General features: G+C 50.4%; 1 pseudogene across 1 annotated transcript in view; it reads right to left on the reverse strand.

The window, feature by feature from the left end:
* Positions 1-15,020, reverse strand: part of LOC146356737 (uncharacterized) — a 33,177-nt pseudogene that overhangs the window by 10,712 nt on the left and 7,445 nt on the right. Inside the window, exons 3-6 of the transcript XR_014787127.1 lie at positions 9,688-9,969; positions 6,446-6,559; positions 5,178-5,350; positions 3,874-4,047 (exon numbers count right to left, since the gene is read on the reverse strand). The product of XR_014787127.1 is annotated as an uncharacterized LOC146356737 (transcript). The remainder of the gene's footprint in view (positions 1-3,873; positions 4,048-5,177; positions 5,351-6,445; positions 6,560-9,687; positions 9,970-15,020) is intronic.

Here is a 15,020-nt window from a genome sequence, read left to right on the forward strand (position 1 = left end):
GAGGAGAGTGCAAAAGCTGGTTTGAAACTCAACATTCAAAAAACGAAGATCATGGCATCTGGCCCCATCGCTTCCTGGCTTATAGAAGGGGAAGAAATGGAAGCAGTGACAGATTTTACTTTCTTGGGCTCCAAGATCACCGCAGACGGTGACTGTAGCCATGAAATTAAAAGACGCTTGCTCCTTGGGAGGAAAGCTATGACAAACCTAAGAAGCAGAGACATCACCTTGCCGACAAAGGTCCGTCTAATCAAAGCTATGGTTTTCCCAGTAGTAATGTATGGGTGTGAGAGCTGGACTATAAGGAAGGCTGAGCGCCGAAGAATTGATGCTTTCGAACTGTGGTGCTGGAGAAGACTCTTATGAGTTCCCTGGACTGCCAGGAGGTCAAATCAGTGCATCCTAAAGGAAATCAACCCTGAGTGCTCATTGGAAGGACAGAGACTGAAGCTGAAGCTCCAATATTTTGGCCACCTAATGCGAAGAGAAAACTCTCTGGAAAAGACGCTGATGCTGGGAAAGACTGAAGGCAAAAGGAGAAGGGGACGGCAGAGGATGAGATGGCTAGATAGCATCACCGATGCAATGAATATGGACTTGAGCACACTCCGGGAGAGAGCGCAGGACAGGAAGGCCTGGCGTGCTATGGTCCGTGGTGTCATGAAGAGTCAGACACGACTGAATGACTGAACAAGAAGTTGGCTGATTTAATCTGGGAGAGGCCTACAAGAAGATCCCCTAGAAGACCCCAGACTCGTAACCAGCTTTATATTCCAGACTCTTGACCCCTAGGCAAGAAGACCGTGAAGTTTGATTCTATAGTAAATGATGTTATTTCACTAACTGAGACTCTAACTGAGATTTTGCAGGACTGTCTTTGAAGAAGGGGAAAAAGTTGAGCAGTTTTTGCAGGCGGCTTCACAGAGCTTGCTCAAGGCCCCGACGTGCTGGCAGGGTGTCCCAGTGAGAGGAACAGCAGATCGGAGCCTGCTCAGAGGCCCCCTGAGAGGAGGAAAAGGGCTGTTTTGACTTCTCGTGGTGCACCCCTGCTGCTAAGAGGATGTCCCGACTCGATGCGAGTTGGGTGGGGAAGTGTAGCCCTGAGCACGAGCGACAACTAGGAGGAGGTGTCTGGGAGGATATGACCCAAAATGGCCAAAGATGACAGGGAGGTCAAAGAAGATATACGGAAGAGCAATGCATCAATCAAGATAGCATGCCCAGATGGTAGACTTTCAGTCATATGTTGGGACATTTCAAAGTAGCCCGTTTGTAATGGTGCCAGACACATTCCCCAGACACATGGAATTATGGGAGGTAGATGGGACACCTTGTTTCTGACTAATGAGCAAATGCTCTAACCACGTGCACCCCATTTCCTATTGGAGGCTGATTGTCTCATAGCTCCTTAGGCCCCACCTTTGACCAGAGCAGGGGTATAAAAGCCCAGGGAATGGGGGCTCTGGGGGGGTGCTTTTGTCCCCGCTGCTGCTGCTCCATTCCCCTTTTTCTGCTGTGCCACCAGGCCCACGGATTTAGGTAACCTCTTTAGACGCTGAGCAGAACTGTCACCAAAACCGACCACTAACTTGATTGGAAGCGATTTCTAGCTTGACCAAAGTGATTCCATGTTTGTTTGCTGTATAACCTTAGCTGAGGCTGATGGGATTGTTTATGTGCCAGAGACTGCCCCAACAATTTGAAGCTTTTCTAAGAAGTGTTATGCTTAAGTGACTTGTTAACCACAGCCTGATGCTTGTGAGATAACATCTGCAAACTGCCTAGAAACTGCGATCTTCTGTTTCAAAGCGACTTCTTTACTGCACAGTATAAAGGTACAAACCGCCCCATATTCAGGGCTAATCTTCTCCTTGAGAACTTCTGCCTTTGCTCAAGCAAATAAATGCATTTTTGATCCAGAAGCTTACCCGTGTCTAGTTGATCTATTGGAACATCAGCTGGCCATCGAATACCTAGGGGCCTTTGCCCCTCTTGCCACAATTGGTGACCATGGCAGGACCAGTCAGCTCATCGTTCTTCTGTTTCCAAACTCGGTCAAAGACCCAGCCAGCACTAGGTGAGTTCACCTGAGGGTAACTTGGAGGAGATGGAGGGACAGAGGGACTTCAATAAGGCCAGGTCCTAAAGGGTGAGTGGATTCTGTTCAGATTGGCGCCTCAGTGACTATTCCTATTAATAATCCTAATTGTCATTCATATTGTGACTGAAATATGTGTATTACGAATTATTAACCTGAAGAATGGGGAACAAATGTAGCGTTCCTTCGGGGTCGCCTTTGGATGTAATGGTGAGAATCTGGAATACTTTATCTGGTACTGTTGGTTTGTCAAAGAGGAGCATGTCCATTTTGTGTAGTGAAGGATGGCCAGTGACAGCACATACTTGGCCAAACATAGGATCCTTTGATCAATCCACTTCGGGAGATTTGAGACTAGTCCTGGAAGAAAATATCCAGGACAAATGGATTACTGGTATCTGTGGGCAATTGAGCGCAATTGTGCGGTAGTTTGAACACTCTTTGGCGTTGCCCTTCTTTGGAATTAGAATGTAAACTGACCTTTTCCAGTCTTGTGGCCACTGTTGAGTGTTCCAGATTTGTTGGCATATTGAATGCAGCACTTTAACAGCATCATCTTTTAGGATTTTAAATAGCTCGGCTGGAATACTGTCATCTCCGCTAGCTTTGTTGTTACTAATGCTTCCTAAGGCCCACTTGACTTCACTCTCGAGGATGTCCGCTCAAGTTCAGTGAGCGCACTCTCATGGCTATCAGGGACATTCAGATCTTTCCTGTATAGTTCTTCTGTGTATTCTTGCCACCTCTTCTTAATCTCATCTGCTTCTGTTAGGTCCCTGCCTTCTTTGTCCTTTATCATGCCCGTCTTTGCGCAAAATGTTCCCTTGAGATCTCCAATTTTCTTGAAGAGATCTCTAGTCTTTCCCATTCTGTTGTTTTCCTCGATTTCTTTGCATTGTTCATTTAAGAAGGCCTTCTTGTCTCTCCTTGCTATTCTCTGGAACTCTGCATTCAGTTGGGTATGTCTTCCCCTTTCTCCCTTGCTTTTCGCTTCCCTTCTTTCGTCAGCTACTTGTAAAGCCTCATCAGACAGCCACTTGGCTTTCTTGCATTTCTTTTTCTTTGGGATGGATTGAGTTGCTGCCTCCTGAACAATGTTACGGACCTCCGTCCATAGTTCCTCAGGCACTCTGTCTATCAGGTCTAATCCCTGAAATCTATTCCTCACCTCCACTGTATATTCATCAGGGATATGATTTAGGTCATACCTGAATGGTTTAGTGTTGTTGTTGTTGTGAGGATACAACGGTGAGGATGGATCTGCAATAATGTATCACAGCAAACTATTAGCACAAACCTGAAAGAAAAACATTCCAGATTCATTTCCCACTGGTATTTAACGCCTGTAGGCTTAACCGCATTTATCACACGGGCGACAGGACGGGCCTAACGCAGATATGCGGCCGTGCGCAGTCAGGCCCCTGGTCCACCTCGCTCAGCAGTGTCTGCACCGGGGGAGGCAATGCGCTGCCCTCCAGATGCGTTGGACTACAATCCCACCAGCCCCAGCCAGCATGGCCAGTGCTCGGGGGCGGCGGGAGTCAGAGTCCGAGACATCCGAGGGGCCCAGGCTGCCAGCTCCTGGCCCGGCCTGGAAACGCTGCTGGAGACTCAACCTGGGGCCTTCTGCACGCTAGGCAAGGGCTCTACCACGCAGCTACGGCCCCTCCCCTAACAGTACAAGGCGGAGAGTTTTTTCAGTGCCTTTCGACTAAGCCTTGTGACTTCCAGCAGCAGGCAGCAGCAGTTCTAATCAGCGGTGAAGCAGCACAGACCGGAATCTGCTGGCGGGTCCCAGGGATGCTGCTCAGAACCGCCTGCAATGCAGACGCAGCAGCTCCGGCTGGATGCAGACAGCTGACCCCGGAGCGAGTCTCCCCCCGCTTGGGAAGGGGGTCATCTGAGGGGTCCTGCCAGGTGAGGAATGGACTCTGACCCGTTCTCTGCTCCTGATCAGAAATCCAGGGAAGGAGAGGGATCTTCTCAGCACTTGGCAGGACGAATCCCACTCCACCCCACCCCCCCAAAAGAAAGCCCCAGAAACACATTCAGAGACACAGGAGAAGGCAGCCAGTGCTGGAGGTGGCGGCAGGAGGAGGTCCAGGCGGCAGGCTCTCTTTTTCACCCCCTCCAGTTTTGCATCTTCCAGGAAGGAAAGAGCTCCAGCAGCTTTCAAAAGAGTTATTTTCCATGTTGGGGCTCGAAGCTGGACGGACTAGCTGATGAGTGCTGGGAGGGAAAAATGAAAACGTACAGTAAAACACATAAACGAATAGGAAAAAGCATGTTTGGATGATGTGCAAGAAGAGGGGAGGGATGGGAATGTTGACTTGCCCAGGGGCTTTCCCATCTCCCCCCTCCCCACTGCAGCCCTCACATGCCACCACCAGCCCACTCTGAGTGACTGACGGACCTTCCAGACTGGCAGGCTATGCAGGGCAGGGGGCTGCAGCCCAGTGAGGGGGACCCCACCCCATCAGCCTCCTCGGATGCTCTGCTGCTGACCCAAAGGTCGACATTTTTGACAGACAATATTTGGACAGGCTCCAGAATGAAGTGGCTATCTTAGAATGACCCGCAAGTTTGATTCTATCCTTTTAGGACTTAATTGGGACGAAGGAGGTACCTCCCCTTTTGGAAGTGTTAAATTAGCATAGCAAAACTAGGAAGGCTAAATTATCTCAATTTGTGAGTTGTCACTGTGCTTATATTGAAAGCACCTTGCATTTTGATCTCTTTGGGCCCCTCTGAGTGGATTTCCCCCCTCTGAATCCATCTACATCCGTCAACAGGCTTGCAATTAATCTGGCCTGTAATAATCGGAATTATTCATGACGCTGCTCCATTTCCTGTTTTTGTATTGTTCTTCCTGTTGTAGCTGCAATTGTTTTTATGGTGTATTTTAAGCTGTGATTTTAATACTGTTATATGTAATCCACTCAAGAGATTTTATTTTATTCAGAATAAACAAATAAGCACACACACTGAGGACAGCCTATCTGGCATCTGCCCATAAAAGGTTCTGCCACGAGAAATCTGTAAACTCTTCAAAGTGTCACAAGACTCCTGGTTGTTTCGCCTGCAAGAGACTAGCAGGGCGGCTGCAGTCTGGATGCCAGCTTTGCGGGGTCTTTTTGAAACACTTGGAAACTACCCTGGACAAATGCTTTTGAAAGGGCAGGATGAAAATGAACACAAGGAATTGGGGGAGAGGTGCGGAGACCTTACCTGCAGGTGGTTGGATGGGCGTTGCTAAAAGGAGAGAGAGACGGAGACACAGTTACATCCATGGAGGGGGGGTGCTGCTTAGGGGAGGAGGAAAGCGAGACCCTCCTTCCCTCCACCATGAGCTGCCCCTCAAGGCACAAACCCCTCCTGCCTCTTTTCTCTGCCCAGCTGAGACCCGGGATTGTGGCAAGACGCAGCCTGCCTTCCCGACCCAGCAGCTGACCTGACTCTGCTTGAGGGGGATCTTTCCAAGCAAACCCTCCTCAGAGGGTCCTGTTGTCCTGGCGGATGGGATGGCGCTGAAGCACAAGGACCCCCTTCCTGGGGTCACAGGCTAAAAGCCATTGTATGTGTCTTAAGCAGCACATAGTACTGTAAGAGCTGCGCATGCCTGGAATGAGCAGACAGTAACCCTAAGATAAGGTTGCTAGGCAAACCACTGGCAACCAATCAAAAGTGACACGCTGGCTGAGGAATGCAAGCTAAGTGATAAAACTGCAGCGCGGAGGTTGCCCAGGGCCGACTCTGCTTTGAGCGTGAGCTCCTCTGTCGAACTGTTTGCAAACAATAAAATCGAGTTGGACCCAGCCTGAAGTTGACTCTCCTCTTTGGGGCAAATTGGACTAGCCTCCAGGGGGCGAAACTAGCATTTTGTGCAACAAGAACACTTCCCATTTCCACAGCGCTTTGAACTATGCGAAGCGCTTCACATGCACTGCCCAGCTGTCGTCCTTACGACAACCACCTCCACCCTGTCAGGTAGTCCCCCATGCTGCAGGTGGGAGGACGGAGGCTGAGAGAGAGCGGCTTGCCTAAGGCCACCTGTGAGTTCATGGCAGAGGTGAGATTCCACCTGGGGGCTTCCCGATTCAGAGCTCAACCTCTAAGCCACTGTGCTTGGAGGGGGGTGCTCTCCCTCTCCCCTTGGAACAGGCCCCATGGAGCTTTTAGAAGGGCCTTCTGCAGGGGGATGCTAGAAAACCTTATCCTGGGCAGCTTCTGCTGGGGGATGAGGATGTGGACGAGGCAGGCAACCCGCATCCAAAATTCATTCATCCCTTCGCCACAAAGTTCCTCTGGTGCCACCACTTCTCCCCCCCCACACACACACACGATTACCTTTCTTGCTCTTCAGGTGGAGGGCGAGTCCCACGGCCACAAAGACCACGCCCAGCACGGCCCCCACGACCCCCGTCCACACTTTGCTCCTGGCAGAGTCCGACCTCCGTGGCTCTGTGGGAGGAGGAGAAGGGGAGCCTCACGTGAGCAGCAGGATCGGGGCAGGTCTGGCCTCTCAGCCTCCAGCTTTCGAAAGGGGGATCCGTTCCATGCGCTACACACAGGGAGGGCCTTTTTCAGCCCACGCTGCTGCCCTCTCCTCAGTCTCTTGCATTCAGTAAAGCAAGTTTAAGAGTACAGGGTGTTAATCTGGCACTGAAAGGGTCAAATAGCATTGCTGACAAAGACTGGGGTGGCCCATTTGATCTGGGATGGCTGAATGACCTGAGTGAGGGTTTGGGGAGACCTACAAGAAGAGCCCCTGAAAGACCCCAGACTCGGATTTACGAATCAGTCTTCTATTCCAGGCTCTTGGCCCCTGGGCAAAAAGACCTTGAGGTCTGATTCTGTGCTGCTGGATTTTATCTCACTAGCTAAGACTCTTAAGGTTTGGCAGGACTGTCTTTGAAGGAAGGCGGGGAAATGCAGCTGTCTTCACAGGTGGCTTCACAGGGTTTGCTCCAGGCCACGGAGCGCTGGCAGAGCGCGTGAGTGAGATGAGCGGCAGAACGGAGCCTGCTCAGGGGCCCACTAAGAGGAGGAGAAGGGCTGCTTCGGCATCTCGCGGTGCACACCTGCTGACACGAGAGCGGCCTTCCTTGAGGCGAGTCGGGCGGCGGAGCTGTAGCCCTGCGCACGAGCGACAGCTGGCAGGAGGTGTTTGGGCGGAGATGGCCAAAGACGGGCAAAGGTGGCCGTGGCATCAAAGGAGATGCACCAGGGAGAAATGTGTCAGTCGAGGTCACATGCCCAGGTGGCGGGCTGCGGGCCACGTTTGGGGACATTTCAAAGTAACCCATTTGCAGTTGTGCCAGAGATGTTTCCCAAACACCTGAAACTGTGGGAGACAGAGGAGGCCCCGGACCTCTGATTGGTGAGCAGGTGGTCCAACCACACACGCCCCATTTTGATGGGGAGAGGAGTCTGTCATTGCTCCTCGGGCCCCACCTTTGACCAGAGCGAGGGTACAGAAGGACAGGCAGGGAGAGCCCATCCCCGCTGCTGTTCCTGCTGCTGCTTCACTGCGCTCTTTCTGCCTCGCCACCAGGCCCGAGGATTTGGGTCACTGTGGGCCTCCTGAGACTCTTATTATTTGGAACTTAGAATATTTTCTGAACTAAGGACTAAGAGTATTTTCTGAAAGCAGAACTTAGAATTATTTCTGAGCTTGATTCTCGGGAGTTGTGTCTGAAGGTGGGACTTAGAATTATTTCCAAGTCTTGGGCTTTTCCTTTCACGCTAACTTCCACCTCCATTCTTCACAGGCCTCGAGGAACTTAGTAATGCTCTAGCATAGTGTTCATATTCAAGTCAAGTGCAGGAGGAAGTAGTGGGAGAGTTAACACCTTTTAGTTAAGTTTAGTTTTAGTTTAGCTTTAAACCGCAAGCAGTGAACAGGAGAAAGTTGGACGGAGGAGGCATAACAAGGCGAGAAGCTCAAGCCGTTACCCTATCAGCCAAATTCGTAATACCAGCTTTGGCAACTGCAATTCCTTTAATTAATATTCTATTTGTGTTGCTTTCTTTCCCTGTAATTATAGAGAAAGTTTCTAACGCTCATATAACCACCCTGCCACTTGCTTTATATTTTGTATTTTCCTGAAATAAAGCCTTACATAGATTTCAATCTACAATTTTGTCTGTAGTAATGTCTGTCTGTTGAAATTGGCTGGGTTACCCACCGGGGTGCTTCAGACCCATTTAGTGCTGGTTCTGAAGTTAAGTCGAGCCTCGTGTGGCACAGAGTGGTAGGTGGCAGTATTGCAACCGAAACTCTCCCCACGACCTGAGGTCGATCCCAGCGGAAGCTGGGTCTTGGGTAGCCGGCTCAGGTCGACTCAGCCCTCCATCCTTCCGAGGTCAGTAAAATGAGGACCCAGCTTGCTGGGGGAAAGGTGGTCACGTCTGGGGAAGGCCAGGGCAAACCAGCCCACTACAGTCTGCCACGAAAACGCCAGCGCAAGCGGCGTCCCTCTAGGGGTCAGCAATGACTTGCACAGGAGGAACCTTTCCTTTCCTTCCTTTCTGAAGTTAAGCAGGACTGAATTTACACAGCATATCAATTAAGTTTTTTACAAAGTAAGCAATGGAAGAGTGTGCTTCAAGCAGGAAACAGTGCAGGCCAGCTTCCGTTTGGGATCAGTTTAGGCTCATGCTTAGGCCTGAAAGAGCAGTTCATTAAATAAAGCAAGTTTAAGAGTTCAGCATATCAATTAAGTTTCAAAAAACACAGAGAAAAGTATCCAGACCTCGCAACCCACAGCCTCCCCAAATCGCCTCCCCTTTGTCTGCTGTCCCCTCCAACGACGATACAGAGGATCTCCCCTCAACAGGTCTCCCATTCAATATTGTTAATGGTCCTCCTTGCTAGATAGGAATCATCATTCCCTGGGGGGCAACTGCCTACATTCCCAGCCACTGGAAGCCAGGGCTGATCAGGAGTTTGCACACAGCCTCCCTTGCTTTTCAAACGAGGCCCTCCAATCAGATTCACTGCAGCCGCAGTTGGGCCTGTCTCTTTAGGGAGGGATGCGTGTGAAGGAGCAAGCTCTCCCTGCGCGAGGAGCCCCAGGGACGAAGCGTCTCAGCCCCAGGGACAAGGCTTCAGCAAACAAGCGAGTTAAGCAACTGTGTGAGTTTAGCAACAGTGCGACGAAGCCAAAGCAGTGAACTCTTTCCTCCCTATTCCATACTCACAGTAAGTAACGTAAATAAATAACTATAAATAATTTCCCCACCTTCTTGTAGTAAACAACTAAGTTTTCCAGGGAAAACGTACCCAACTAAAAAACCAGTTATGAATGTAGAAAGCTGGCAGGGGGGCGGGGGCTATCCAGTGTATTGCACCGAGTGCCACATGCAAGATGATCTGCCTGCTGGATGGAAGTCGTGGGTGCAATGATCTCCCATGGAGCTCCAGACTTTGGCTTTTGCTCACATGCATCAGAATGGGGCACCTCCTGAGAAGTGCTGGGACCTCTTTTTCAGCCTCTCGAGCAGGTCAGGAGTGACACAGGAATGTGGAATTCCCACCCTCTTTGCAGGATTGGGTCTCCAGGGGAAAGGGGGAGGGAGGCTCGTACCCCACTGCACCATGATGGGCGTCTCCAGGCTGGGGTGCTCCACCTGGCAGGTGTAGACGTCTCCCCGCTCGGGTGTCGTCTCCAGCATCACCTGTGTCTGGTACGTCCAGTCTCCGTTCCGGAGCTCTTCCCCATAGGCGACCCCTTCCTTCTCCTCTTGCCCGTTCTTCAGCCACTTGATCTCGATCTCCAGGGGATAGAAACTGGCCGCAGTGCAGAGCAGCAGGGTGTGGGGGGAGAGGGGGTTGTCCTTGGTGGGGGAGATGGAGACTGTGGGCTTAACTGGAAGGGAAGAAGAAGGACGTCATGGTGGGGGGAGGGAGGGGAGGAAACAGGAGAAGCTGAGAAAGATCCAGAAAATGGAGGAGACCAACAGCAGCAAACTCTTTCCCTCTGCAGCCACCCAGACACGCTCTGGGAGGTCCAAAATGGGGCAGGGAGGTCGCAGCCCTTCCCTCTGGCTTCCCCAGCACCTGGCCTTCTTCAGAGGGAAGCTGCACTGCACAGGGAGGCTGCAGGTATCTATCAGGCCTCACAGGTGTTGGCAGGTGGGACTGTCACAGATTTTAAGGCAAAGGCTGATTTTGCTGTATCGGAATTGCTAGGGCATCTAGGGATAAATGCTTAACTCTCCTCCCTCAAAGCAAGAAAGCCTGTCTAGCTATGAAACGCCAGCAGAAGCACTATTGAAAATGCTGAATGATTCGTGATTGAAAATTTGGAATGGTGGATAATACAAATTCCTGATATTGTTACATATCAATATGTAACAATATTGTTACATATCCTGTGATATTGTTTACATAGCCTATCACGGCTTATTTAAAAACAAAAAAACCCCAAAACACACGCGTACGCAAATGGCGGCAGCCATGGCTGCCACCATTTGCATTCCTTATTTTGGCACGTCTTATTTATTTATTTATTTATTTATTATTAAATTTATTAATCGCCCATCTGGCTGGTCACCCAGCCACTCTGGGCGATGTACAACACACCATAAAACAATTTAAAACAATAAAATTCTACCATAATTTTTTTTTTAAAATACCCTAACCCACCCCAAATGCCTGCCTGAACAACCACGTTTTTAATGCATGACGGAAGCTCATTAAAGAGGGGGCATGACGGAGTTCCCTAGGGAGGGAGTTCCACAGAGTGGGGGCCACCACAGAAAAGGCCCTCTCCCTCGTCCCCACCAGTCTAGCTGTCCTGGCTGATGGGACAGAGAGAAGGCCATCCGAGGCTGATCTTGTTATGCGGCCTGTCTGGTGTTGCTGGAGGCGCATTTACGTAAACATTTACTTAGACTAAGATGGCGAAAATAAGGGGAACGCAAATAGCATGGTGTCTACAAATAGCGTACGTGCTTTTTTTTTTTTTTTTAAGTCAGCCGTGATAGGCTATGTAAATCTTTTCGTAGCCTATCATGTTGTTGTTGTTTTTTTTAACCTGGAAATGGCGGTGGCAGCAGCCGGTCGGAAGACCAGCCGCCGCAGCTGCCGCACCGCCGCCGCAGCTGCCGCTGGAGCCGCCGCCGCCGCCGCCAGGAAGATCCGCCCAAGGTAAGTCCCGTCCCGGCGGGTGGGTGGGGGGTTGCGGGCCGTGTGTACGCCTCACTCAGGGCCAAAGGGGCACTGTTCTGACTTACCCATTAATGAGCAAATAATATTGTGCAAGGCATGATCACTAAAAAGTGTGGTATACAGATGTTTAGAAATATTTATTTACTGAGGTTTAATACAGAAAGGTTGAGGAAAGTGTTGATTTCTCGAAGGTAAACTTCAGGACGTATCTAGCCTGAAAGAAGCCTTCCTGTTGAAGCCTTCTTGGCATGTTTTGGTATGTGGGGGCTATCCAGGGCACTGCTCCGAGTGCCACACGTACGACTATCTGCCTGCTGGATGGGCGTCCTGGGCGTGTGCTCGGTGTAACCAGCTGCTGGCCCTCAGGGAACAAGTGTGCTCCCTCAAGGCCAAGGTTGCTGACCTGGAGAAGCTAAGAGAGGCAGAGAGGTGGGTGGATGAGACCTTCAGGGACCCATCAGCTGTCCCACTCCCAGGGTGACCGCTCCTCTGCTGTCACGGAGAATGCGGGTCCAGGGGAAGGAGGGCGTCATTCCGAGGACGAGGGAAATGATCCCGTGGAAGGGAGCCATTCCTCGGAAGACGAACAAGTATCCTCTCGCACCAAGGATGTGCCTCCTGGGGGAGGGGGGTTGTGGTAGCGGGAGATTCAATGATTAGACACTTAGACAACTGGGTTTGTGATGGGCATGTGGACCGCATGGTGAATTGTCTGCCTGGTGCGAAGGTTGCGGATGTCACGAGTCCTCTAGATACCCTAGGAGATGGTGCTGGGGCAGAGTCAGTGGCTGTGGTCCATGTTGGTACGAATGATGCGAGAAAATGTAGTCGTGAGGTCCTGGAAGCCAGATCTAGGTTGCTAGGTAGGAGGGTGAAACCCAGGATCCCCAAGGTGGCTTTCTCGGAAATGCTACCTGTTCCACGCGCAGGGCCAGCTAGACAGACAAAGCTGAGGAGCCTCAATGCATGGGGGAGATGGTGGTGCAGGGAGGAGGGGCTCAGATTTGTTAGGGCCTGGGGAACGTTTTGGGACAAGCTGGGCCTGTACAGGAGGGATGGGCTCCACTTGAACCAAAATGGAGCCAGACCGCTGGCGCTAAACATTAGAAGGGTGGCAGAGCAGCTCTTCAACTAAACCCTGGGGGAAGCCGACCAGAGCTGGGAAGCATCTGGTTCGGGTTAAATCATCCCAAAGGGATGAAGTTGAAAATGTGTCCAATTGCCCAAATGTAGGAGGGGAGGAAATAGGCCAGGAGTACGTGGCAGAACATAATAGCCAATCAGAGCGGCCAAAGTCCCACAGCAAGCGATGCACACACCAGAGGCATCTGGGGAGGGACACTGCGTGTAGGTGTTTCGATGCAAATGCTAGCAGGCTTGAGCCAAGCGGGAGAGTTGGAGTGCTCGCTTTTAAAGGAAAACCTGGATACTGTGGGCATTGCAGAACCCTGGTGGAGCAGAGAGAACCAGTGGGATGCGGTCATCGCTGGATATGAGCTCTATCGGAAGGACGGGGAAGGGCGTACTGGGGAGGGGTTGCCCTGTACGTCAACGGGCATAGCGTCCAGCACCTCAAAGGGCTGGCTCTTCCCCAGAGGCGCCGTGGGTGACAACACCAGGCTCCAAAACTGATGTCGCGCTAGGAACATGCTGTTGTCCCCCAGACCACAATGCTCGGAGTGGCCCTTAAATGGAAAGCAACTCAGGGAGGCCTCCAAACATGGAAGTGTTGTAATAATGGGCGACTTCAATCAGCTCCACATTGACTGGATAAATGCATGTTCCGGCCGCGACAGGGACGTTACGCTTCTCGACGCCCTAAACTCTAGAACAGTTGGTCATGGAACCGACCAGAGGGGAGGCGACCTTGGATTTAATCCTAAGTGGCGTCGCCCAGGACCTAGTGTGAGATGTAAATGTTGCTGAACCAATTGGAAACAGTGATCACAGGGCTCTCAGACTGAATGTATATTTAAGTGGAAAATTGCCCAGGAAGCCCAGCACAGTCACATTTGACTTCAAAAGAGGAAACCTCTCTAAAATGAGGGAACTGGTGAAAAGGACGCTGAAAGGGGCAGTCAAGAGGATTAGATCCCTTCAGAATGCTTGGAGGTTTAAAGCCACAATAATAGAAGCCCAGCTAACATGTGTAGCACAGGTTAGGAAAGGAGCACCAAGTCCAAGAGGTCTCCAGCATGGTTCACGAGCAGCGCGAACGAAGCTACTAGAGAAAAGAGAGCATTCTTCAGAAAATGGAAGTCTTGCCGGAACTGATGTTTTCGGGAAGGGAGTCTGAGGAACGGAGGCAAATGGTGGTGACAAAGGATGATGTCCTCGCCCTGATTGATACACTGAAAGCAAAGAGATCACCGGGCCCAGATGGTATCCATCCTAGAGTGCTCAAAGAACTCAAATATGACATTACTAATCTTCTGACCAAAATATGCAACCTGTCCCAAAGTTCAGCCTCTATACCAGAGGACCGGAAGTTGGCCAATGTAACACCAGTTTTCAAAAAGGGATCCAGGGGGGATTGGGAAATTACAGGCCGCTTAACTTAACGTCTGTTTCAGGCAAATTGGTTGAAGGCATTATTAATGATAAAATTAGTAAGCGTACAGAAGGACAAGCCCTGCTGAGAAAGAATTGACCCAGCTTCCGCACGGTTGGTAAGTCCTGTCTCACCAAGCTTTTCGATCTCTTTGAGAGTGTAAATAAACATGCAGACAGGGGTGATCTGGTAGACATTGTTTACTTGGACTTCCAAAAGGCTTTTGACAAAGTCCCCCACCAAAGACTCCTGAGCAAACTTGGCAGGCATGGAATAAGAGGAGAGGTCCTCTTATGGATCACTCACTGGTTAAAGAACAGAAAGCAGAGAGTAGGAATAAATGGTACATTCTCCCAAGGGAGGGAAGCAAATAGCAGCATCCCACAGGGATCTGTATTCGGACCAATGCTTCTCAACCTGTTCATCAATGATCTGGAATTAGGAGTGAGCAGTGAAGTGGCCAAGTTTGCCGATGACACCAAATTATTTAAGGAGGTTAAAACAAAAAGGGAATGTGAAGAGCTCCAAAAGGATCTCTCCAAACTGGGAGAAAGGGCATCCAAATGGCAAATGCGGTTCAATGTAAGCAAGTGTAAAGTGATGCATGTTGGGGCAAAAAATCCCAGCGTCAAGTATAACCTGATGGGATCTGAGCTAGCGGTGACTGACCAGGAAAGAGATCGTGGGGTTGTGGTGGAGAGCTCAATGATGTCAACCCTGTGTGCGGCCGCTGTAAAAAAAGGCAAACTCCATGTTAGGCACAATTAGAAAAGGAATAAAACTGCCAAGATCATACTGCCACATTCAAAACTATGGTGCGACCACACTTGGAATACTGTGTACAGTTCTGGTCACCACACCTAAAAAAAGGTATTGTAGAGCTGGAAAAAGTGCAGAAAAGGGCAACTGAGATGATCAAGGGGCTGCAGCATCTCTCGAATTACTGGAACCCGGGGTCATCCTACGAAGCTGACTGGTGGGAGATGCAGGACAGACCAAAGGCAGGACTTCTTCACACAGTGCATAGTTAAAACTATGGAATTTGCTACCACAGGATGTAGTGATGGCCGCCAATTTGGATGGCTTTAAAAGGGGGTTGGACAAATTCCTGGAGGAAAAGGTTATCCATGGCTTCTAGCCCTGATGGCTATGTGCTACCTCCAGTACCAGGAGCAGCGAGCTATGTACACCAGTTG

The sequence above is a fragment of the Heloderma suspectum genome, chromosome 2, assembly GCF_057233095.1.
Source record: "Heloderma suspectum isolate Gila_16-S chromosome 2, 16-S_ref, whole genome shotgun sequence".
NCBI classification, from domain to species: domain Eukaryota; kingdom Metazoa; phylum Chordata; class Lepidosauria; order Squamata; family Helodermatidae; genus Heloderma; species Heloderma suspectum.